The sequence below is a fragment of the Hemicordylus capensis genome, chromosome 3 (genome assembly GCF_027244095.1).
Source record: "Hemicordylus capensis ecotype Gifberg chromosome 3, rHemCap1.1.pri, whole genome shotgun sequence".
NCBI classification, from domain to species: Eukaryota; Metazoa; Chordata; class Lepidosauria; order Squamata; family Cordylidae; genus Hemicordylus; species Hemicordylus capensis.
The window spans coordinates 196,121,934-196,146,754 of NC_069659.1; the positions used below are offsets into that span (position 1 = coordinate 196,121,934).

Below are 24,821 nucleotides of genomic sequence, written 5' to 3' on the forward strand. Positions count from 1 at the left end.
AATAAAAATGTGATTTGTCATTCATTTGTTTCCATTGGCATTAGTTTCAGAACGAATGACAAATTTATTAATTATTTATTTAACATATTTTTATGTTAAATGAACTGAATGGGCCCCACTTGCTTCATCTTTTCATTGGTTCTGCAATGAATTTACTTTCATGACAGGCTGAAGACAGAGGTAGCTGCCTTCAGATCTCCAAGCCCCCCATCTCCATCAGCTGGGGAAAGAGACTGAAACTAATCCCAAGAAAGAAGACAAGATTAAGCCTCTGGCTCTGCAAGGGGAGGTGAAACAACTTCATCCTCTCTTACTGCTTGGGACTCTTTAAATGTGATCTCCAGGTTGACACCTGATAACCCTGACGTGAAAAGCAGAAAGGGAGTAATCAGAGCCAATGTGGAGTCATTACAGAGGAATAAAGGTAGTTCAGTGTTAAGTCCAATGCAGTTAGCAGTGACGCTCTAACATCAGTTCTGAGTATTTCAGGGAGACAGCTGACACAAAGCGGCAAATGTTGCTAGTCTGCTACCAAGTCTCTTTAGAAAGGGAGACTCTGTGTATGTGTGGCTCTGTTGTGTATACGGATCTATGTTGTCATTTTCTGTATATCTTCCCCTAACAATATCAAACTGCACATTTTATGCCTTTAATTAGTAAAGTTATTTGGAGTTTGTAGTGGGGGGTAACATTTTTTTCTCCTAACACAGCTTCTGTGCCTTTAACAATTGAATAACAGGTGGAAATTCAACAGGTACCATTTCCACAAGACTTCATTTTTCTCTCAGAAAAAACTGCCCCTGCTGAAATTATGCCTGTGAGGCATCACTTTGACACAGAGCATTTGTCAGGAAGAAAGATGGAAGTGGCCATCACTGGCCAGTGGAGTAGCCATCACCAATGCAGCAATGGAAGGTCAGTGCAATTCAAATGAGAAAATAACTGGAAGGCAGATGACAAACACCCCTTCTGATGTCAGCAGATATCTTAGTTCCCTTCCCAAACCTGTTGAGTTTTTCTAACCCTGGGAATGCTAAACTGTCTCAATGCCATCAAGAACAGAGCCACGGGACATGCCCTCCAACAGGGCTCAAGTGCAGAACTTCTGAATTACAATTTTTAAAAGTATCTTGCTGTTTCACTTAAACAAGGGAACAAATGATGCAAGAGTAGAAAGATTGAAGGAAATAAAATGAAAGCAAGCTGTTAATTAGATGGCCTGTTCTGGAGTGCCCTGCCGTGCTCATTTCTCTTCCTACAGCTCTCCACACCACCTGGCTGAGCACCATTCCCTGCCGCTTATGTCTCTTTTACACTATTGGGAAGGTCTCCACCCCACTTGTTCTGATTTCCCAGGGCCAAGTTCTAGGAGCAACACCGACATCATAAGAGTGTTAGGAGGGCAGTCATTTCTGGCCTCAGACCTCAGCAAGGAATTGTCTTGGGATACACTTAGTAGAGGTCAAAATTGTTGCTGCAGTAGATGGTCCATTCTCAGTACCACATCAAGTATCTGGCAGAGGATCCAGGAAAGCAGGAGGCAAAGAAAAGTTAAGGAAGGTGTTATTATTCTAGGAGGGCTGAGCATCAGGCAAGCTATATCATGGAGCAAAGGGAGCTTAAAGAAACTCCATTGGAGCTCAGAACTTCACCAGCTATGGTGGGATTTCTGAGGAGAGAGAGCCAGGAACTGTAGGAACTAATGGAAGTGGAGGAGGGCTGCCATTTAATATTTCACCACAGTGTTTCCCTGCTGTGATATTTAATGCACTTTCACAGCACAGATGCAGCCATCTCGGCATAGATATATGCCACACATATGCTCCACTCTCATGCACGTGGTTCTGAGTTGACAGATTTTTTATAAAGGCAACCATCTTGTTATCCCAGCCAAGTATATGAAATTGGTGGGAGAATGTGCTCAAAATACTCCCTCCCTCCACTCCAATTGTGGTTACATTCCTCAAACTGGTCCAAGCTCTTCTTGGCCATCCATCATGCAGAATTTCAGCAGCTGCACAGCCCCTGCATCCTCCACCCTCCAGCCCTCGGCTGTTCTGTTCTCGCTAATAAGAAGTGGATGTACACCAGGAAAACCATATTTGAGGTCTTCTATCCTCTTGCACCACGAGCTTCTCTAGATGAGCAGCTTTACTGTGGCAGGAAGTGCCTAAAGTTATGCCATTTTGAGCACTGCATCAAAGCACTACTTTTTAAGGACACATATAATGTGCAGTAACTGTGACTCATCAGAAGCAAAGCTGAAAATTGCCTTCTGTCACCATCGTGCTGTCACTGTAAATGGTTCCCTTGTATGACCTCCCCACCAGCCTAAGTGTAGTGACGCTGCATTCAGTCGCCATTTGGAAAAGCTCCCTGACTCTAATTTTGCCCCAAATTCTGCTCTTCCCAAGGAAGAGTTGTGTATTGGTTAGCATCTCTCTAGCTCTTACCAGGTAGAGTTCTGACGCAGTCAGAATCTATTTGCATAATACCATTTTACCTTTCTCTCTCTCCGCTGTAGTTTCTTGACCTCTGCAAGCCAAAGTGTGATTAACTGAGAAATTCACAGCAATACCACTTTAATAAAAGGGGACAGAGGTTATAGCAGCTCAATATTCACGATAACCAGCCTTTGATTCCCTGAGTTCAGCAGAGGGTGGCAGGCTGGCAATGAGGAGACATATAATTGAAATTCCTGTGGGAAAAGAATTCCTGATTAACCCCTTCAGAAAGGGGTGCATGAAGAAGAGTTACCTCTTCAGCCCCCAATACCTCTAAATGGCATGCCATTCCTTGGCCAATGTATTGAGTAACATTTGATTTTTTGTTTTTTGTTTTTTGTTAAAAGATTCATCCACCCTCGAAAGGAAAGGGGACAGCCTTGCCTATATCATTCCACATAACTGCCAGTTGTGTGCACTGAGTCCATTCTTGCTGCTTCTGTGGTTGCAGTCTGGAAATGAGAGCATGTGGCTGTAGCTGCAACCAATCAAGTGGGTGCTTCACACCAAGGCATGAGGTCAATTTCAAAATGGGAAATGGCTAAGAATGAATAAAACATTTCTGAATAAGATCATTGTCAACAAAAACAGGGAAGAGAACCATTTTTTAAAAATCAAATAAGAGCTGAAACAAATTACCAGAAAACTTTGATATTTTGGAACATTTCAGATTTTGAAATTTGGACTTGACCATCAAAGCTGAATCAGACTTTGTTTTAGACTTAATGGTGTCAGTATAGCTAACATGGAGAGTGTTTTCAATGTTCCAGCACGATAGGCTCTGAACATTCTATTGCTTATAAAAGCAAAGCCATTTGTCTAATCTGCCTGGCCATCAGCTCACATTCACTAGGTGAGATTTGGTGAAGATCCATGGCTTAGATAGCGCAGTTTCAAGTTTTTCTCTTTTGAATAGGGCTTTAAAGGATTGGCGGCATTTTTTTGGATTATGGAAGTGGTACTTGAATGATGGTGTAGGCCATTTGCATAGTTTCAGCCTTTAGACTGCATGCCAGAAAAGATATTATTAATAAATTATTATTATTATTATTATTATTATTATTATTATTATTATTATTATTATTATGCCAGAAAAGTGCCTTTTGTACATCCCTCTGGGACCCAAGTGATGGATATTTCACAATTGATCCTCCAAGTTGCATTTTAGGAAGCAGAGAAATGCATCTTGCCTGTTGAAAGAGTCTGTGCAGTGGGACTTTTGAAGCTGTGGTGCCCACATAATTGGTCACAACCAGTATGGAAGTCTTGCAGTGTGTCAAGGATGAGGCTGGGCTGCCCACAGCCACTACCCCTCACCCAGTCGGAATGTGCCTTGCCCCGGCCCCAGCAAGCTGGCATTCAGGACTCAGACGGTGTCCATGCATGTGTGGACAGTGGGCAGCTTTCCTGCCCTCTGCTGCCCGCTGCCGCACCTCCCCCAGTCCAGCGCATGCCTCAGCCCCAGCAAGCCAGCATTCCCTGCCAGCTGCTCTGCTGCTAGATGGCTGCCAAGCATGCATGGTCTCTGCACCTGCACCAAGACCATCTGAGCCCTGGTGGTGGGGCAGCTGGCAGGGAATGCTGGTTGGCCAGCCAGGCGCTGGGGCAAGGCACATGCCAGCCTGGTGAGGTATCTGACTGCAGAGAGAGAGAGAGAGAGAGAGAGAGAGAGTGTACTGGCTGCAGTGTCTGTGTCTGTGTCTGTGAGGTTTATGGGAAATTTCTGGGAAGAGAATCTGTAGTTTTGGACATGGTTGTTAAAGCATTTGTTATTTTTAATTATCATAGTTTTGTGTGTGTGTATGTGTGTTCTAAGAAAAAGAAAAATTGAAGTACAGATTTAAAGTAAACACAAATTATCTGCTTCTTGTTGTGTCCTTATTCACTGCTGAATAATCATGAGGTGAGATCACACTGTCAGTATTACTGAATCCACTAATTTCATTTAATTGTGTTTTTTCAGGCAATGGGGGGGAGTGTGACTTTATCTTAGTAGAAGGTTTTACAAAGTTTTTGGAGTTCAACATCAGGAAGTTGTACCTTGTAGTTTGGGTTAGCTCTTCCTCATAGTGTCTGATCAGAATTCCCTTTTTAAAATGCCTGAAAATTCAGACATTCAAAAACCTTGGTTTAAGATGAGAGTTAGGATTATTTACATTTTCACTTGTGCTCTAAAAAGAATGGAAATTGCAAGTTAAAAGTGCCCATCTTAACTTCCACACCATATAAGTTGTACAGACTTTGTACAGTCTGGTATATGATGATGGCTTTAGAAATGAGGCTCCATGCACCTACACTTTGCCTTGGTCTTTTGGTTGGGCATTGGGCTGGGGAGACACCTTGATCACAAAGGAGGTTTTCCCAGGATGAGGCTCATCCATTGCACTGTGGGAGTGCTGACCCCTGTAATTTCCCCAAATGCGGGAAACTCGACTGTATAATTTGTGGTATTGTGGCAGATTTGATGTCTACATCCTGTCAGACATTTCCCTAATCACTTCCTAAAGATGCCTCTGATGAATGTCTGCCTTTCTTTCCCCCCATTGCCAGGAATTGTGCTTGTGCGAGACTATGAGGGCAGTGGTGCAATAGCTGTCATGATAAGGATTTAAATGCCATTTAAAAGGTATGCCATATTTTAAAGGATTTAAATTCCCTTTCCCTGCCAAGGGTGGGCAATCCAGTTTGAAAAGCTCAATGCTCAGCACACACCCTTGAAGATCATGGCCACTGGCTGCCACCCTGCAGATGTTCTGATGCCTTGCCCACAGTCTGGCAATGTGAGTGCTGTGCAGCTTGCTGGGATGCAGACTCAGCAGAGCAGGAAGAGGGAGGGGCTCCCCTACCCTCAAACTGGAGGTTGCTGGGCTATGGCTGGACAAATGTATGTAATGCGATTCAGGGTTACAAAAATTAACCTCGGGTTCATCTACCTGTGGTTTGCAATTACGTGCGAATGCAGCCAGAGAAAGAGCAGGGTGGTGGGGTGTGTGACATTCATATCTATTCCCTATCTGAATAAGCATCTGGTGGCAGACCAGTGTTCTCTCTAATTTTTTCATCTGGGTGCAGAATGAGTTTTGTTCTGGGCAGCAGCATCAAGGCAGTGTGCACGCACCTGCATTCAGAATGGGGCCTTCCTGATTCAACCTGAGTGGGTTCTAAAATTAACTGAGCGGACATCAGAAAATATGTGAGCGCATGCACATGCGTATGCCTAAGAGGGAACAGTGTGGCAGACCAAACTTGAGAATCTCCTGGCCGAAAAGACTTATTCAACTCATTTTGATCTGGCTTGCAGGCCGACTGGAGGATAGAAACAACTTTGGAAGTCCAGGTGGATAATCTTCCACTAGAGACCACATCTTGAACCACTTTGTAACTTGATATAATGGACCATGAAATCTTCCTTCAACATGTGGAAGGAACTTTGGGGACTTGTCCTCAGAGAATGTCACTCCTTTCTCCTAGAGTGAATACTGAAGGCAGTCTTTCAGGATGTTAGTTCATCATCTCGTTATGCAGCCTTCCACAGGAGCCTCCAGTCTTATGAAGCCATGAAGTAAGGTCACCCCTAGCTTTGTATTTTAGTGTTATTAACACCCTAATGATGCCCAGCCCTATATTTCATTAACTGACCATACAGGAATAGCTATTTCTGTCTGGAGATCATAGTTTGTGTCTGTTCATTTGTTGGACGTATACTCTGCCTTTTTACAGATACCTCACAATGGCTTCTAGGGGGGAAAAAAATCAGTTTAGAAGCATGATAAACTGTGGCTGCCCACCTAAATTTCAAAGGCAGGAGGATGCCTTTGGAATTTAGGCGGGAAGGGCCTTTGGGAGTGATCTTAATAGACTGGCAGACTGATATGGGAAATGGCAGTCCTTTAATGCCTTAGCCCTAGGCCACTTTGGAAGTCAAACCAGCACTTTGAATTGGGCCCAGAAACAAACTAGAAGCCAGTGAAGATCTATTAAGACAGAGAAGATATAATCAGGGCAGTCAGTACAATCTGGCTGCTCACCCTGCACAAAGCATATGTAGGCAGCCAGGGAGTAGGGCAGGGGGTGGGTTGTAAGTCTTCTTCATCTCTGACTGGCTTTGACAGCTTCATGAGATTCTCCTAACTGCATTAATAACATAAGAAGAGCCTTGCTCGTGCCTCTTAGGCTAGAGGTGGCCTATAGCCCTCAGACTAGTAGCTATTGATAGACTTGTCCTCCATGAATTTATCTAAGCCCTTCTCAAAGCCATCCAGGCTGGTGGCCATCACCACATCCTGTGGCAGATAATTCCATAGATTAATGCTGTGCCGTGTGAAAAAGTACTTCCTTTTGTTGGTCCTAAATTTCCTGGGAATCAGTTTCATGGGATGACTCTTGGTTCTAACATTGTTAGAGAGAGACAAAAGGTTCTCTCCATCTGCTATTTCCACACCATGCATAATTTTATAAACCTCATTAAGCCTCTGCAAGCAGCTAGGGATTAGGGCAAGGAGGGATCCAGCCTCCTGATCCTTGGATGAATTTGACAGTTCTGAGATTCTTCTAGCCACACAAAGTATTTGCAGGCAGCTAGAGGTTGTGAATGCTTGCAAGCACCCTCCTGTCTCTGGTTGTACAAAAAGTTCCTGCAGACAGAAGTTTCAAAAGGGTGGCTGAAAGAAGAAGAGAGGAGGCAAGAAGTGTGGCAGAGGTGGGCCTCCACCTTTAGTGATGAGCCCAATAAAAAGGGCGACCCTGTGTCGTCTTGTTGGATAACCTGGACATGATCCAATGGCATATTTATTTATATCCGGGTTTTGCATATGTTTCAGGATTCCTTGCCAGGGCCTCCACATGAACAGCAGGGCCTCTTATAATATGTTAATGGTCTAAAAGATAAGTCCAGAAAAAATCAAGAAGGCAGCCCTTTCGAATCCCTTCCCATCCCCATGCCTGGAAGGCTCCACTTGAAACTGGGGCCAAGAAGGCAGCAGGAGAATTCTGAATCCTCCTTTATTTGTTGTATTCCCAAGAGTGTGAGTGAATGATGCCCTTCCTGCTCAGTTCTGCTCATTTTGGTGTGTCTTGATTGACAGCACCATTAGCATGGTGAAGCACTGTGGCAAGTTGCCATTGATGGGAAAGAGTGATCTCAAGTCTGCCCTCCAGCTGCTCCCTGTACACCCAGAAAATTTGCATCTTTGGTGGGGTTTCTTTGAGGGCAAATCTTCATGGACAAGGAGCTCTTGTTGAGCTCCTCAATTTAATGTGCTACATTTCAGGGGTGAAGATCCTCCCTAAGCCCTTGAGAAGTTCCTCTATTTACTCTATTTACTGAATACCCCCCACCAAACCTCATAATCCCTGTCTCCCCCCCCCACCAAAAAGATTCTTTCCTGTCCCCCCAAAAAAAGTTTAAATGAGAAATTGCTCCTCAAACTTTCCTTCTGTCTGCACCCCTGGTACTGCTGAAAAATTCAGTACATTTTAGAACTGGGTTTTAAAGTTTTGGAAGGGAGTCTCAGCTGTCATACGCACCACCTGGATGAGCCCAGGGAAACTCACCAATGCCAGTGAGTGATGGCCACAGTGTTGGGAGTCCTGATAGCTCAGGAGGGCTCTGTCCCCAAGCTAACGTGTGTGGATTCTGAGCACTGCTCAGTGGTAGGGATATGCCCGAACCACGGTTCAAAGTATGGTTTGAGCACAGTTCGGAAGCAGCACAGTGGAGCTTTAAGAAAGAAGACAGCAGGTTCTTTCTCAGGTCCTTATTCATGCTGTTGCTGACCACGTAAATGGCACCTTGCGCATGCGTGGGTGCCATGTGTGTGCTGGCGCCGCATGGGGGTACTTGGGCTGAGTGCAACCCCAGCAGGAAACTGCATGGGGTGACAGAGAGCAGGTAAGGACCTGCTCTCCTCTATCTTAAAGCTCCCCCCATGCTGCTTCTGAACTGTGCTGGAACTGTTCTTTGAACCACGATTTAGGCACATCCCTACTCAGTGGTACAGGTTGCCTAATGGCGAACTCTAGGGTTTCAAGGCTCCAGACTAAGCAGTAGTGGTGTTGGCAACCAAGAAAATAACTCTCAAAGAGTTGCAGGAGCTTGTTGGGCATCTCAGATTAGTCTGCAAGGTGCTTGCACTAGATCAAGTATCCTTTAGGCAATCTTGTGAGACCATGAAGGGTATGCATGGCCTGTATTGGTGGATTTGGGTGCCTGGGGAAATGTGGCTACATTTCCCACACCAGATGCGGCTACATTTCCTTCACCATTTCAACAAGGTCTTTTTTTGGCATACCAATCTCCATTCTTCAGCTGCAGGGGTTGAGCTTTTTTTCAGAGGGCACAGGTGCACATGAGCTCGGCCCTTCCCTGACCTCTTCCTCAGTATCCTTCATTCATTCCTGCTATCTGATTATGGATAAATCTGCAGGAGGTGATAGTGAGAGGGAGAGGGGCTACCTTGATCTTGGAGCTCAGTGTTGATGACCATCCAACCCTAAGATGCAAAGATCTGAGTCAAATTAAAAAACATGTTCATTAAATATGTATACTATTAATTGAAGCCCCTCAGCCCCTGTTAAAAGTCACTTAGCATATTTGGTTCTTGTATTGTCTTTTTATCAAACCAATATTATTTTATTTACTACTACTACTACTACTGCTACATCTATGTGCACAGTGCTGTACACAGAATGAGAATACATTGACAGTCTGAAAAAATAATCATTTTGAGTTCAGAGAAAAAATTGCTTGAGTATTAGAATGGATTCATGTAATCTTCTTTCTCAAGGTGTTTTCATAAGTGATGATAAGAAGGCCCTTTAATATTCAAAATAAAGTATAACACCAACAACTCTGGGGAGCAACATAGACTGTACAGTTTAAGAATACACAAACTGAGAGTATGTAATTAGCATATGTAACCCATGCTATATGCAACAAATCATCTCTCTCTGTAATTGGGAGGGTGTGCTCTTGAGTATATAACTGAGATTTCTAACATAAACTCAGACAGAATGTTATTGATTTGATGAGATGATGGAGAGATAGCTGAGGAATGAACAAAGGATCTGCTGCAGAATGTAATCTAGTCAAGAGCTGAGAAGTCTGCTCCTGGATCTGTTGAAAGGTGCACGTAAGGATAAAATATTATAACCCTCTTTCTCCCAACCCTTGGGTCATACCTTCCCTCATTTTTCCTGGGTCTCACACTTGTCAGGGAAATGGGATCTTCTGACCTTAAGGCCTCAGTCTCAAAAGTCTGAGAGGAAAGCTGTGATTATTTGGTGGTGAGTTCAGGATACTATCTGCAGATGCCCAGAGACACCCTATTATTCATTAGCAAATCATCCATCCTTATTTTAGGATAGCTCCTAAGCAAAGCACTTCACCTTTTCCAACAGGACTGAATGAAAGCTATTCACTTAAGTGGGGGAAATTAAAGGAATTTGGGAACACAGAAGGGATGGGAGCTAATTCAGCCCCCAGAGTGGTGTGCTTCCTATTTCCTGTCCTCCAGTTACTTCCATGTTGTTCCTTTATCTTCCCTCTTCCTATGGGCTATAAATGCAAATAAATCTTGGATAGCTGATCCCCTCATTCTGCCATAATGCCCCTAATGAAACACGCCAGAAAGAGAAGGATTGGGGAAGGAAAGCTAGTGACGGGTGGGCATGTGCTGATGGAGAGATTGGACTCTGTGGCCTTGGATCCTTCGAGGTCCATGTCCCCATGCATGGTACTCTATGAACATATGGAATGGAGCAACTGTAAATCAAAGTAAGTAGGATTTGTGTGAGAAGGCCTATGACAACCATCTTGCAACTAGTCAAGAGACAGGCTGTGATGCCAGGCTTCCTGATATGGAACAGAGTCCCACTGATGTTTGAAGGGTTGGGATGACAACCCCCAAGTGGAGAACCAGCCAAAACTTAACTAGGACGTTGTGGCCTCCTGGCTCCTGAGCCCCGCAAGAGGCACTGCTCTTCCTCTCCTTCCTTGTATAGTTTCATTAGCTGGCCCCCGACCTTCTTGAGAATACATTCCCCTGCTTCCTGAGGGCAGAGAAACCCCCTGTTTCCCCCCATTGCCACCATTAAGATGGGTCTCGCATCACTGTGCACCTCACTGCAGCAACATACGCACAGATCCCAACACCTCGGGGCAAGGCACATCATTTCCAACTGGGAGCAAATGCTGTTGGTTTTCATTAATCTGCCAATTTCTTGACTCTCCTTCCTTCCCTCTCTTTCTCTCTCTCTCCCTCTCTTTCTCTTTTCTGCTCCAAGGCAGGTGAGTGCATCAATTTTCTTCTCATCTGTGGCAGTTAAATTAAATGGAATCGGCCTGATTGCTGAAAATCAAAGAGAAGGCTGATAAAGCAATTAAATCCCTCTAATTCCTCCTCTTGAAAAGGTGCAGCTTGGCTCAGAAGCTAATTAACTTCATAATGAAAATCCTTCTTCACCCTTTTAGGCTTTCTTTTCTCCTTGTTTTGGTGGCGGCTTTTCATTGCCTGAGGAAGGGGGGGGGGGTGCCAGAGTGACTCACAGAGCAAGAACCAAATCACACCAACTTTCGTGACTACTTGTGGCATCTCCTTCCATGGTTTTATCAAAGATCATGCATGGCAAAGAACATGCTAGCTTAGGCACCGTGGCCCCACCCACTCATCTTCCACTTGTTTCTCTCACCTTCCCCCTCCATCACAGATTCATGTCCCAGACTTGCAGAACTGACATAGTCTGTACAAGAATGCGACACCCATTGAGAGGAGAAGGAGGAACTCTCTGTTGACTCAAGACAGGTAAAGAACCAGTGGGGGTTGGTTGTAAACTGCAATAAGATGTAGGGGTCTTTGAAAGAAAAGCTTCCTAATTCCATAACAGTGGGTTCATCACTGGAATTGCCACAGAGGCTAGGGATCATTTGCGGTCAAGATAGCCTGACTGGGGATTGTCTAAATGACCCTTGGGTCCTTTTTAAACCTAACAACCTATATTATAACATTCTGAGAGGTTGTGTATGGCCATGGCAGCAGTTAGGTCTCTGCTGCCTATTGACTGCACTGATATACTGAATATAGAATGCTCACAAACTTCCTAAGAGTGGAGAGGATAAAAGTGGCAGTGTCAAATGTTCACAGGCAGCCATCTCTGGGGAAAGGGAGAAGTCAAATGCCCTTGAAGGACACACTAGTTTAAAGGACAGAAGGAGCTCCGCTGGTGAGGTGGGCAGGATGAGAGAGAGGAGATCCCATGAGGCAGAGAAAAGGGGCAGGGAGCCCTGAGGTAGAGCCATTAGGGAACTGAGGTAACAGAAATCGAAGGCAAGAATTGGTGGAGACAAAGGTTTGAGGAAACGACCAAGGAATGGGGAGACCCCTATGCAGGCCCATAGCCAGCTGGTGGCATGGTGTGTACCTGCCACACCAAAAAATTACTTTCCTCCCTGACTGTTTTCACTGAACATTTTATAACTGGCCTCCCCTGACTTCTGCAATTTTGAGGCTGGTTACAGGCCTGTGCCTATGTGAGTAGAAAGGCTCATGGTGAGCCAAAGGAAAAGAAGCTGCATATTGTTGGCAGGAATAGGAGCGAGAGAAAGAAACAAGTCTGTTGGACAACATAGGCACTCGGTCAGTGTGGTTCAAGGAAGCAGAAGTGATTGGGTGACAGGAAGAAAATAATGAGTTTGAGGAGTGGCAGGTAAAAGCATGAGATCAAATGAACAATGACAAACTTCAGAGTGACTGGCAGTGGCTCTCCAAGGTCTCAGGCGGGAGTCTTTCCCAGCCCTGCCTGGAGATGCTGCCAGGAATTGAAGCTGGAACCTGCTCCACGCAAACAAATGCTCTATCACTGAGCTAAGGCCTCATCTCCTAAGGGGATTGTCTTAGAGTAATCAGTGCTCACATGTAGTCACCCATCCAAATGCAAATTGAGATGAGCTCTGCTTAACAAAGGGGACAATTTATTCTCACTACTTCAAGACTGGCTCTCCACCAGTCTTGAGGTCTCCACTTCAAGACCAGCTCTCTGTGTACCACAGCTCCCTTTCCTAGGTTGCCACCTGTGACTGGAAAGGAACATAAACTCTGGTAAAAGAACATAAGAACAGCCCTGCTGGATCAGGCCCAAGGCCCATCTAGTCCAGCATCCTGTTTCGCACAGTGGCCCACCAGATGCCGCTGGAAGCCACAAGAAGGAGTTGAAGGCATGCCCTCTCTCCTGCTGTTACTCCCCTGCAACTGGTACTCAGAGGCATCCTGCCTTTGAGGCTGGAGGTGGCCCACAGTCCTCCCAACTAGTAGCCGTTGATAGACCTCTCCTCCATGAAGTTATCCAAACCTTCCTTAAAGCCATCCAGGTTGTTGGCTGTCACCACATCTTGTGGCAGAGAATTCCACGAGTGGATTATGCATTGTGTGAAAAAGTACTTCCGTTTGTTGGTCCTAGAATTCCCGGGAATCAATTTCATGGGATGACAGCTGGTTCTAGTGTTAGGTGAGAGGGAGAAGAATTTATCTCTATCCACTTTCTCCACACCATGCATGATTTTATAGACCTCTATCATGTCTCCCCGCAGTCATCTTTTTTCTAAACTAAAAAGCCCCAGGTGTTGTAATCTTGCTTCATAAGAAAGGTGCTCTAGGTCCCTGATCATCTTGGTTGCCCTCTTCTGCACCATCTCCAGTTCTACAGTGTCCTTTTTAAAATGTGGTGACCAGAATTGTACACAGTACTCCAAGTGTGGTCGCACCAGAGTTTTGTATAAGAGCATTATAATATTAGCAGTTTTATTTTCAACCCCCTTCCTAATGATCCCTAGCATGGAATTGGCCTTTTTCACAGCTGCCGCACATTGAGTCAACACTTTCAACGAGCTGTCCACCACGACCCCAAGATCCCTCTCCTGGTCTGTCACTGACAGCTCAGATCCCATCAGTGTATACTTGAAGTTGGGGTTTTTCGTCCAAATGTGCATCACTTTACACTTGCCAACACTGAACCGCATTTGCCACTTTGTCACCCACTCCCCCAGTCTGGAGAGATCCTTTTGGAGCTCCTCACAATCCGTTTTGGATAAAGAGTTTGGTATCATCTGCAAATTTGGCCATCTCGCTGCTTATCCCAACTTCTAGATCATTTATGAATACATTTAAAAGCAGCGGTCCCAGTATAGATCCCTGGGGGACCCCACTTCTTACTTCCCTCTATTGTGAAAACTCTCCATTTCTATCTACCCTCTGTTTCCTGTCTTTCAACCAGTTAGCAATCCACACATGTACTTGTCCCTTTATCCCATGACCGCCAGGTTTCCTCAGGAGTCTTTGATGAGGAACTTTGTCAAAAGCTTTTTGGAAGTCCAGGTAGACTATGTCAACTGGATCATCTTGATCCATACACTTGTTGACACTTTCAAAGAAGTCCAAAAGGTTGGTGAGGCAAGATTTACCTTTGCGGAAGCCATGCTGGTTCACTCCCAGCAGGGCCTGTTCTTCTACGTGCTTTACAATTTTATCCTTGAGAATGCTTTCCATCGATTTGCCTGGAATGGACGTTAAGCTAATCAGCCTGTAATTTCCCGGATCGCCCCTGGATCCCTTTTTGAAAATCGGTGTTACATTTGCTGCTCTCCAGTCCTCTGGTACAGAGCCTGATTGCAGGGATAAGTTATATATTTTAGCAAGGAGGTTGGCAATTTCATATTTGAGTTCTTTGAGGGCTCTTGGATGGATGCCATCCAGCCCTGGGCGATTTGCTAGTTTTCAGTTTTTCCAGACAGTTTAGAACATCATCTCTTGTCACTTCTATCTGACTCAGTTCTTTAGCCTCCATCCCAGAGAAGCCTGGTTCAGGAACAGGTATAGGCTCAATATCCTCTGCTGTGAAGATGAACACAAAGAACTCATTTAGCTTCTCTGCAACCTCCATATCCTCCTTAATAATCTCTTTCACTCCCTCATTGTCTAATGGTCCAACCGCCTCCCTGGCAGGTTTCCTGTTTCTGATGTATTTAAAGAAGTTTTTATTCCCCTTGATACTTTTGGCAAAATGTTCCTCAAACTTTCTTTTCACCTCCCTTATTGTCACCTTGCATTTCTTTTGCCAGAGTTTGTGTTCCTTTCTGTTCTCTTCATTTGGACTGGCCTTCCACTTTTGGAAGAAATGCAAGGAGGCAATAAAGGATTCAAAAAGAGAGTTTGAGGAGCATATAGCTAGGAAAATATATATAGGAATAACAAAAACTTCTTTAAATATATTACAAGCAGAAAATGTGCCAGGGAGGCAGTTGGACCCTTAGATGATGAAGGCGTGAAAGGGATTATTAAGGAGGATAATGAGATTGCAGAGAAGCTGAATGAGTTCTTTGAATCCGTCTTCACAGCAGAGGATACCGACCATATACCTGCTCTGGAACTGAGCTTCTCAGGCTTGGAGACTGAAGAACTGGACTAATTTGAGGCCCAGAGAGAGGATGTTCTAAACTGATTTGAAAAACTAAAAATTAACTAATGGCCAGGGCCAGATGGCATCCACACAAGAGTTCTGAAGGAACTCAAATGTGAAATTGCTGATCTCCTAGTGAAAATATGTAACTTGTCCATACAATCAGGCTCTGTATCAGAGGAATGGAAAATAGCTAATGTAGCTCCAATTTTCAAAATGGGATCCAGGGCGGATCCAGGAAACTACAGGCCAGTTAACTTAACTTCTTTGCCGGGTAAAATGATGGAAAGCATACTTAAGGACAAAGTTGTCAAACATATAGAAGAACAGGCCTTGATGAAGGAGAACCAGCATGTCTTTTGCAAGGGCAGGTCTTGCCTCACTAATCTTTTGGAGTTCTTTGAGAGTGTCAACAGGCATATGGATAAAGATGATCTGGTTGACACATGGACTTCCAAAAAGATTTTGACAAAGTTCCCCATAAAGTTCCTTCTTGGGCAAACCTAGCAGTCATGGGATAAGGGGACAGGTTCATGTGTGGATTGGTAACTGGTCGAAGGACAGGAAACAGAGGGACAGTTTTCACAATAAATGGACAGTTTTCACAGTGGAGGAAAGTAAAAAGTGGGGTCCCCAAGGGATCTGTATTGAGACCAGTGCTTTTTAACTTATTCATAAATGACCTAGAAGTTATGGTGAGCAGCGAAGTGGCCAAATTTGCAGATGACACTACACTATTTAGGGTAGTGAAATCCAAAACAGATTGTAAGGAGCTCCCAAAGGATCTCTCAAACTGGGAGAGTGGGCGACAAAATGGCAAATGTGGTTCAATGTAAGCGAATGCAAAGTGATATGTATTAGGGCAAAAAACCCAACTTCACATATACACTGATGGAGATTGTTGATGAAACTGTTCTGGGGTGCTGGCTAAACACTCCAGGGGTCCTTTTGGACTAGGGTGTGGAATCAGTGAGACTATATGGAACAGTTCATTACAGGATCAATTTGTGAAAAGTTTTGGTCTAGAAAATTTCTGATGAGACAGAAATAAGGTACAATAAGATTTGTTTAGGGATAATAAGGGTACAGAAAGATTAAAAAAAATGGTTAGGCAACATGAGGAGGCAATAACATCTTAACTAGAGTCTCACGTAGAAGCGTTTTAATTGTCAATAAATCAGTGTAAGGCTTTACTTGAGAAAGGTCCCAGATGTAGACTTAAAGAGGAAAGAGAAGGAAGTGAGGAATTTCAAAGGGATAGACAGTTAGTATTACAAGTCCCGAACCGCTGGTGCGTTGGGTGCACTTGCAGCTTGGAGTGTGTCTGTAGATTTCCTCACAGTGTCAAAGCAGAAAGAAGAAAAGGCAAGTGGTGCAGGATTTCCACTCACAAACTAGGGAACCAGGATAGCGTTTGATTCCAGGATAGGTCCAGAGCTGTTCTGTTCTCCAGGGTACTTCTCAGAGTTCTCTGTAGTGTTTTCCGTCCTGTTTCATCTGTTTTCCCTCCTGCCTATATGCTTGGGTCAGGAGTACAAATAGGCAAAATCATGCCATGGGGCAATGCAAAAGTCACACTCCCTGACTGCAGGGACTAAAACTCACATCCCACAAAGATGTTCACATTTTCACAAAACAATCAAGTGGGTGTGATCTTTAAGAAAGAAAAGATGGAATGGCTGGTCGAGAGAGGTGTGCATGGAATACTGAATGGGTGGGCCCAATAGCTTTATCTGGGACCAGTACATCTCTTCCTGAGAGAGAGAGATACATTTCCTTTTCCTGTTAACTATCCTGTCTTTGGGTCCTTGCCAGCAGATTAACATAGTGATAGGAGGCTGGGAGTATGCCATGCTTATCTGAGTTGCTATAGGAGCAATTAGCAAAGCTAATCCCATTGCCAAAGAAGGGAGTGTGTTATTTCTCTTCTGAAAGTCTCTTTGATCTGGGCCTGCTTACTAGCTCCTCCTTTTTACAAAAGATACTATGGCAGGGGGGACTCGCTACAGTCCTTTGTTCTTCTAACCTTGGGCAGTGTAGCCCCATGTTTGCTTGTGCCAAGAGACCAAATAATATATATGGGCATGTGCAGAGTTCATGATTCTGTGAGCTCAGGTATCCAAGATGGAGGTTGCAAGCCTGCAACTCCAAATCACATAGAGGGGTACTGTTGGCAGACTCAGGACAAGCTGCTTCAGTAAGAGTGCAGTGACTTTCAAGTAGAGAGCTCTTGGAGTCATGGTATACAGCTTGTTGAAAGTGTCAACTCAGTGCATGGCAGCTGTGAAAAAGGCAAATTCCATGCTAGGGATCATTAGGAAGGGGACTGAAAATAAAAATGCTAATATCATCATGCCCTTATACAAATCTATAGTGCAGCCACATTTGGAGTACTGAGTACAGTTCTGGTTACCATATCTTAAGAAAGACATTGTAGCACTGGAAAAGGTGCAGAAGAGGGCAACCAATATGATCAGGGGCCTAGAGCACCTTCCTTATGAGGTAAGGCTACAGCATCTGGGGCTTTTTAGTTTGGAAAAGAGGCGACTACAGGGAGACATGATAGAAGTGTATAAAATTATGCATGGAGTAGAGAGAGTGGCCAGAGATAATTTTTTCTCCTTCTCTCACAACACTAAAACCAGGAAACTGAAGGCCAGGAAATTTAGGACTGACAAAAGGAAGTACTTTTTCATACAACACATTATTAATCTATGGAATTCTCTGCCACGGGGTATGGTAAGGAGTGCTGGTCTTGTGGTAGCAAGCATGACTTGTCCCCATAGCTAAGCAGGGTCCACCCTGGTTGCATATGAATGGGAGACTAGAAGTGTGAGCACTGTAAGATATTCCCCTCAGGGGATGGAGCCGCTCTGGGAACAGCAAGAAGGTTCCAAGTTCCCTCCCAGGCTTCTCCAAGATAGGGCTGAGAGAGATTCCTGCCTGCAACCTTGGAGAAGCTGCTGCCAGTCTGTGAAGACAATACTGAGCTAGATAGACCAATGGTCTGACTTAGTATATGGCAGCTTCCTATGTTCCTATGGTGATGGCCACTAGCTCAGATGGTTTTAAAAGGGGCTTGGATAAATCATGGAGGACAGGCCCATCAATGGCTACTAGTCTGAGGGCTATAGGTCACTTCCAGCCTCTGAATACCAGCTGCAGGGGAGCAACAGCAGGAGAGAGGGCATACTCTCACCTCTTGCCTGTGGGCTTCCTAGAGGCATCTGGTGGGCCACTGTGAGAAACAGGATGCTGGACTAGATAGGCCTTTGACTAAATCCAGCAGTGTTGTTCTTATGTTCTTATTATTTCAAAAATGTTGGTACCTGGGTAGAGCTGGGGGAGTGGAGCCTGAGAACCAGTCAGAGGGCAAAGTCCAGTGAATTCTAGCAGAAGCAGAGTAGGGGTGTGCATTCATTTCATAATGAATGAAAAGTTAAAACAAATGGAGCCCATTTGTTTCCTTTACTACTAGTAAAGCAGCAGATGCCAGAGGCATGAATCAGTTCAGAATGACCATACATTCATTTGTTTTCTCTTAGCAGCCCAATAAGAACAGATCGGATGGCAGTTGCAGGGAAGGCAGAGAGAGTTCATAGAAAGGAAGACTGAGATAAAGACTGGATAGTTTACAGCTTCAAGCAGATTTTAGCAAGTGTCCAGCATTCTGATAGGTCTTCTTAGGGTCAGAGAACGTGGTCAAAGGTCATCAAGGGTAAGAGAAGGTGGCACAGGCAACTGAAAATGGGCAAATGACTGGTGGTTGTAAGGTATGAGCACCACTGCCTCAAATCACTTGCCTGCCAGAAAAGACGGGGCTCACCACACACCTCCTAGAGCACAGATGCTTTCCCCCCCCCAGTCACCCCCCCCCCCTTGAAAAAGTGAGAGAATGCAGTGGCTGCTTCTTGCCTGAACCACCACTTCTGTGCACTTGCATACCAGCACTCTCCGTCTAGAAGCTGTGGCCTAGTAGGACCTTCTGCTGCACTACCTTCCTGCTGCACTACGGGGGGGGGGGAGAATGAGAGAGAGAGAGAGAGAGAGAGAGAGAGAACGAACAGGCAAGTGGGCAGAGGGAACAGTGGCTGTATCTGGGCAGCACCAAAGGACCCAATTCTTCCCTCAATGCCAGAGAAGTGGGGGGAGGGAGAGAGAGAGATCACAACCCACCATCTCCACCCCATTAGCTCACCCCCTGCTCTTGACAGAAGGGTGGGGAGAATTGTGCTGACAGGCCCGGGGGTGGGGGTGGGGAGAGGAGCATGGGTTCTCTACCAAAGGCATGTTTCTGATGGTTCCCTATAACCAGGAACTGGCCCTGGTCTAGTCTCTGTGAGATGGTGTGTGTGCCAGCCTGGTAGGCTCTTTTTTTATATAGGTAGAAGAGTCCCTGTCTATTCCTCTGTTATAGAGGAATAGGTGGGTTTTCCAGTATCTTATCATCATGAAGCCTGAAAATTCTATTCATTATATCAGAGGTCAGCAACCTAGGGAATGTGTGCCAGAAGCAGCACGCAATATTATTTTGAGTGTCACTCCAAATCCTCACTGGACCCACTGCCCAACTCAAAGATAGACTCAATCTCCCAAGGTAGAGTGGTCCTTGCTGCCAATCAGTTGACCATGCAGGGCAGGCCTCACACCCTTTGAGTCGAGCAGCGGGTCCACCTGTGACATGGTGAGGCAGGGATGAGTGTGCTCATCGCCAGGTGACTGGGGGGAACAAGGAGGCATGGCTGGATATGGCTGGTGCCCTCCAATGCTGGGCTGGAGGACAAGAAGGCAGGCTCCAATGTGGGGAGACAGGATGAAAAGGCAGGAATCGACTTTGGCAGGTCTCAGAAGCATGCAAGGAGTGCACAGGCTTATTTGACAGCTATTTGACAGTTTGCACGTTGTCTGTCTATGTAAAGTAAGATCTGTGTTTTAATTTATTTAAAAATTAAGCTTATTAAACATTATTTACTTTATATACAAAAGTAGTTTTAATTATATTTAGAATATTTAGATTTAAATATATTTAGAATATATCTATCCTATATAGAATTATATATAGGTCTCTATGTATAAAGAGACCCAAGTTAAAATGTATTACTGGCATGCAAAACCTTAAATAAATTAAAATAATTTAAAATTTAAGTAAGTTAGAAAATAATCTTAAATAACAAATTTAAAATTGAAGTACATTTTTATTCTGCTTTACTCTGTCTTTTAATTAATTTTGTTGTAAGCTGCCATGAATGTATTTATGAAGTAAATAAATAAGTACTAAATAAATAAAATAAACAATAAATAAGTAAATGAATAAGTAATAAGTAAGTAAATAAGTATTTGGCACACCACTACTGAAAGGTTGCTTACCCCTGCATTATAAAATGATGGTAATTTGCCCTGTTCTTGGGAAATTGAGCATTGAGGATGTACCTTGTGAGGGGTATAACCTGATCAAATGTCTGAAAATTCTGATAAATTGAGTTATAGCAGTTTTAAATGTTTGCTTCAAACCAGACACTTCTTTCCCCCACCCCTCACCAAAAACATATTTTTAATTTCTCCTTTTGGCAGTTCAGTTTGTAGAGGTTAATGCTGTGCAGTGCAAGTCTGATGTTTTGAGAATTTAGCCACTTCCTCCTTTCTCTTGGGGTGTGCACAAAACCAGGTTGCCCAGTTCGGTTCAAGTCCAGACCAGACTTGAACCAGACTGGGCATGTTCTATGTTGCCACCCCCGGACCCCGCCCTCCCAGGTTCGGTTTGGGTTCAGGTTTTTAAATGTAATTAAACTCACCATCACCCAGTCCAGGGTGGTGCCTCTGCATAGCTCTGTGTGTGTGTTTGTGTGTCTCCAGAGGTTCCCCCTCCCACCACTGCCTCCATTTAATTCCAAATGGGTATTCAGGTTCAGGCAGTCTTTGGCCCATTCTGGGCCTGTCCACCATGGCAGTAGGCATTTTGGAGGCCACCACACATGCTCAATGGGGCTCTGCATGGCCTGGGTCAATTTTTTTTAACAAACCCCCGAACCTGAACTGGAGGTTGTTTGGTCCGAGATCGGACCGAACAGGGGCTGATTCGTTTTGGGGGTGGTTCCACACAGAACCATCAAAACAGCCATGTTCAATGTCGAACGGGTTCAAATTTGAATCCTTTCACACATCCCTACGTAACTCTTGATTTAAACGGAAGGGGTTTTGACCAGAATTCATTACAGCAAAGTAGTAGTTACTATAGGTAGTAAGTCAGAAAAGTACATGGACACATAGGTTAATTGCCTGTAAAATGGAGGCCCACTTGCTAACTACTTGAATCTTGGCAGGTGTGATCCCTTGAAAGGTAGTAGAAAGCTAAAAAATATGACAATTGGATGGAAATGTAGAAGTTACAGGCAGCAGGTATCCCACTGGAAATAATGGGAAGCAAAAATGAATGGGAATAATTAAAACAAATGAAATAATAAACAAAATGCATGTGATTTTAATAAATTAATAGCTAAACAAAAAAATTTAATGACAAAATCAGTGGAATCACTGCATGGGGTTGGAAATCGCCTCCTTCTAGTTAATAGTAAAAGCTCTCCGTTTGCTGCTGATGCTGGCAGATATGATGATCTGAGACTGTGGTTGAGTTCTGTTGTTAATGAAGGAGCAATCCCCACAGCTGCTACTGCCACTAAGTAGCCACTTGGGTGTATCCCTGCCAGGCTTGCCTCCCTTGGCTCAGCAGAAGGGTGGGGGCGGGGAGGGTTGCAACAGACATGCACTTTTCAGTCTCTGATGTACTCACATGTGAGATGATGCTCTGGTGATGGAACTCAACAACCCAACTATTTAATACGTGTGCACTGAGCTCACATACACACATGGGCATATTAAGTGAAAATGCTGATTTTTACTCTGGCTTCTGGCTGTCAGCCCCCAATTCTGGCTTTTAATTGAACAATTCTGCCCAAACTGACTGGCCCAGAGGCCAAACATTTGGCCTGGAAACCTTACCCTGGCACAAGAGTAGCTTGCCACCCATTCCCCTCCCTTGTCTGTGATGTGTTCTGCCTTTCTTGCCATTCCTTTCCTGATTAAATCAAAGCCCTCTTTTGGGATGGGATGGAAATAAAAGCCCAGGTCTCAGGCTTAGTATTTCCATCTTCCTGACTTTCAGAATGGTTTTCCCCTGCATTTCCTACCCTTAAGAGCAGGATTCCTGATGATCAGCTGCTACCTTTTGCAGCGGGAGTCAGGAGAGGCCACTGGAAGCTTGTCTGAATGGACACATCACCCCACTGGTTAAGCAGTGGAAACCTCGGCTGCTCAACTTTGGCCTCCCTGCAGACGTTGGCCTACAATTTCCATAATCCTTGGCTATTGGCCACTGTGCCTGGGGATTATGGGAGTTGTAGTTGGGGGCCCCAAGTTGAGCAGGCTGCTCTAGATTCATTTTGGTGCTTGGAATTGCTTCCATGAAGAACTTTATTCAGGTCATGCATTCAGGTATTTGATGGAAGCAACAAATAAAGAAAGGAAAATAGGGCCTGGTGTTGTCCCTTTCCCCAGCTTTTGCTTCACTTGCCCTTCTTTAGAGCCTCTTCCTCTTCTTTAATGTGTGCAAAAATGTGCATGGTCTCCTCAAGGTTCCCTACTCTCTTTCCAGCACAGTGCATTCAATGTACTGAGGAAGCTGTTCTGCAAGAATTCATATGTGCCAAGTCAGCAGCTGTTAAGACCAAATCCAAGCACACAGTTCTGGAAGGCAGAGGTTCATCATGTCTATAGGAAAACAGAAAGTGGGTGTGAAGTGAGATGTGAAGAAGAAAGCAAGAAGGAGAGGAGGAAGAACAGAGTAAATAGCCATGCACAAAGCAGTAGTGAGTGCTTCAAAGGCAGGGACTAGAAGTGCGAGGGTGATGTGAAAAGGGAACGGGAGTCAGTACAGAAACTTAAAGTTCAGCACACATGACATGACTGCAGTCACACCCACATGCAGCCAGGGACATGGGCCCACATTGCAGACATTTGGGACTCTGAAATAAAGGGCCTTTGACTTTTTCTTTCAGAAAGCAAGTCACAACTGTGGAATATAACCAGAGGCTGGGAGTTATCCTCCTACAGCCCATAGAGGGTTCCCAGGAACAACATTTGGCATCCTGGTTTATATAAGCAAGAATATAAATATGGAAGGGGAAGAGGTGAGGACTGGGCTTCAGCGACACAGAGGCTGCCTACATGTTCTGAATCAGAGGGCTTAAAGCCTTGTTAAAAGCAGTGGTGCAGCGTTCTAACCAGAGGCGTTGTGTTTTCATACAAATGAGATAAGTTTATTTTCTGAGTTGTGCCATTTGTTCTGACAGGCAGGGTGGCTGTAAAAGCTGGAAACAGAACAGCAGGGAGGCCAGCTCCATGCTCAGTGCGAACCCAAGAAGAGGAGAGGCAGAGCTGCATGAAAGCTTGGACCCAACCCAAGTGCCTGCCTCAACCTTCTGTTGCAGCAGCTTTGGAAAGCATGAGAAAAGAAACAGCCGGCTGTAATACTGTGGAACAAATGCATTCAGCTGAGAAGCACCTGGCCACCTCACACGCACACCACACCTGTACTTTGGAAGGAAGTTGCTCACTCAGCATCCATCATAGGGTCCAGAGGGAATACCAGCACACAAGAGCCCTATGGTGTTCAGCACATGTACAATTTGTATACAGTGTATGCATGTAAAGTTATTCACACACTGTGTTCAACACACATATGCTTCCTATTTGTATCCTGCATTTGAGGGGATCTGCACCCAGGTTCACTTTTAACAAGAACACAAGTACAGTCGTTTCAGTTATGAAATCTGGCAGGTATTGGCAGGCCTCTGTGTAATTTCTTTTTCAAAGCTATGGGTCAATCTCCTGATTTTGGGTGATTTTTTTTGAATATTTTCTCTTAAAATTGATGAAAATTGTGAAACCTGACTTGTTTCAAGGCAGTACTTTACAAAATATTCTAGATCTGAATGCCCTCCTTAGACCATCATTTCATCCCAATGTGGAGGGGAAAGGACATTTATTTGATTTTATATTGATTTTTTTCATTTCTATTGCAGAAAGAGGCAGACCTTTAAAAGGGGTTAAATGGACTTCAAAGGAATGGAAGGGAACATGAGGAATTCTTTCTAACCACAAAAATAGAAACATTCAAAGTACTTTCTCTTTTAGTGACTGTGTGCTTCTGCAGTGGGGAAGACAGACATTTCAAAAATCCACCAAAAATCAGAGGATTAACCCATAGCTTTAGAGGCAAAATACACAGAGTCCTGCCAATGTGGACTTCATGTGTGCCAGATCTGATAACTGTATTATTATTATTGTTGTTGTTGTTGTTGTTTACATAGTCAGACAGGTGTTATTGACTGGTTTGTTTTATCCAGACATCGAGTCCTTCCCAAGGACCTGGGATGGCTAAATTTTATTATCAATGTTGTTGCTGTTATTATAGATATCATCGCAGAATATAGGCTGTTCCCAGTAAAGTTGCTTTTTGTAATTGGCTGATGGTGATTTCTGTGGCCCCTATGGTGTTGAGGTGCTCTTCAAGGTCTTTTGGAACTGCACCCAGGGCGCCAATGACCACTGGGATTATTTGGGTCTTTTTCTGCCACAGCCTTTCAATTGCAATTTGTAGATCTTTGTATTTGGTGATTTTTTTCTATTTCTTTGTCTTCTATTCTGCTATCCCCTGGCATTGCTATGTCGATTATTTTCACTTGTTTTTCTTTCTTCTCGACTACAATTATATCTGGTGTATTGTGTGGCAGATGTTTGTCTGTTTGTAGTCAGAAGTCCCATAAAATTTTTGCATCTTCATTTTCTACAACTTTTTCTATTTTATTGTCCCAC

The 24,821-nt window shown here is 44.3% G+C and overlaps 1 long non-coding RNA gene and 1 other non-coding gene across 2 annotated transcripts; both read left to right on the top strand.

The window, feature by feature from the left end:
* The first annotated feature begins 4,825 nt into the window (after positions 1 to 4,825).
* On the top strand, positions 4,826 to 4,987 carry LOC128352629 (U1 spliceosomal RNA). Its single transcript, XR_008320545.1, has one exon. It is a non-coding gene; the product is annotated as a U1 spliceosomal RNA (small nuclear RNA).
* A 4,542-nt stretch (positions 4,988 to 9,529) lies between these two features.
* On the top strand, positions 9,530 to 24,236 carry LOC128348845 (uncharacterized). Its single transcript, XR_008318380.1, has 4 exons — positions 9,530 to 9,628; positions 11,211 to 11,305; positions 18,497 to 18,669; positions 23,297 to 24,236. It is a non-coding gene; the product is annotated as an uncharacterized LOC128348845 (long non-coding RNA).
* Positions 24,237 to 24,821: the final 585 nt, after the last annotated feature.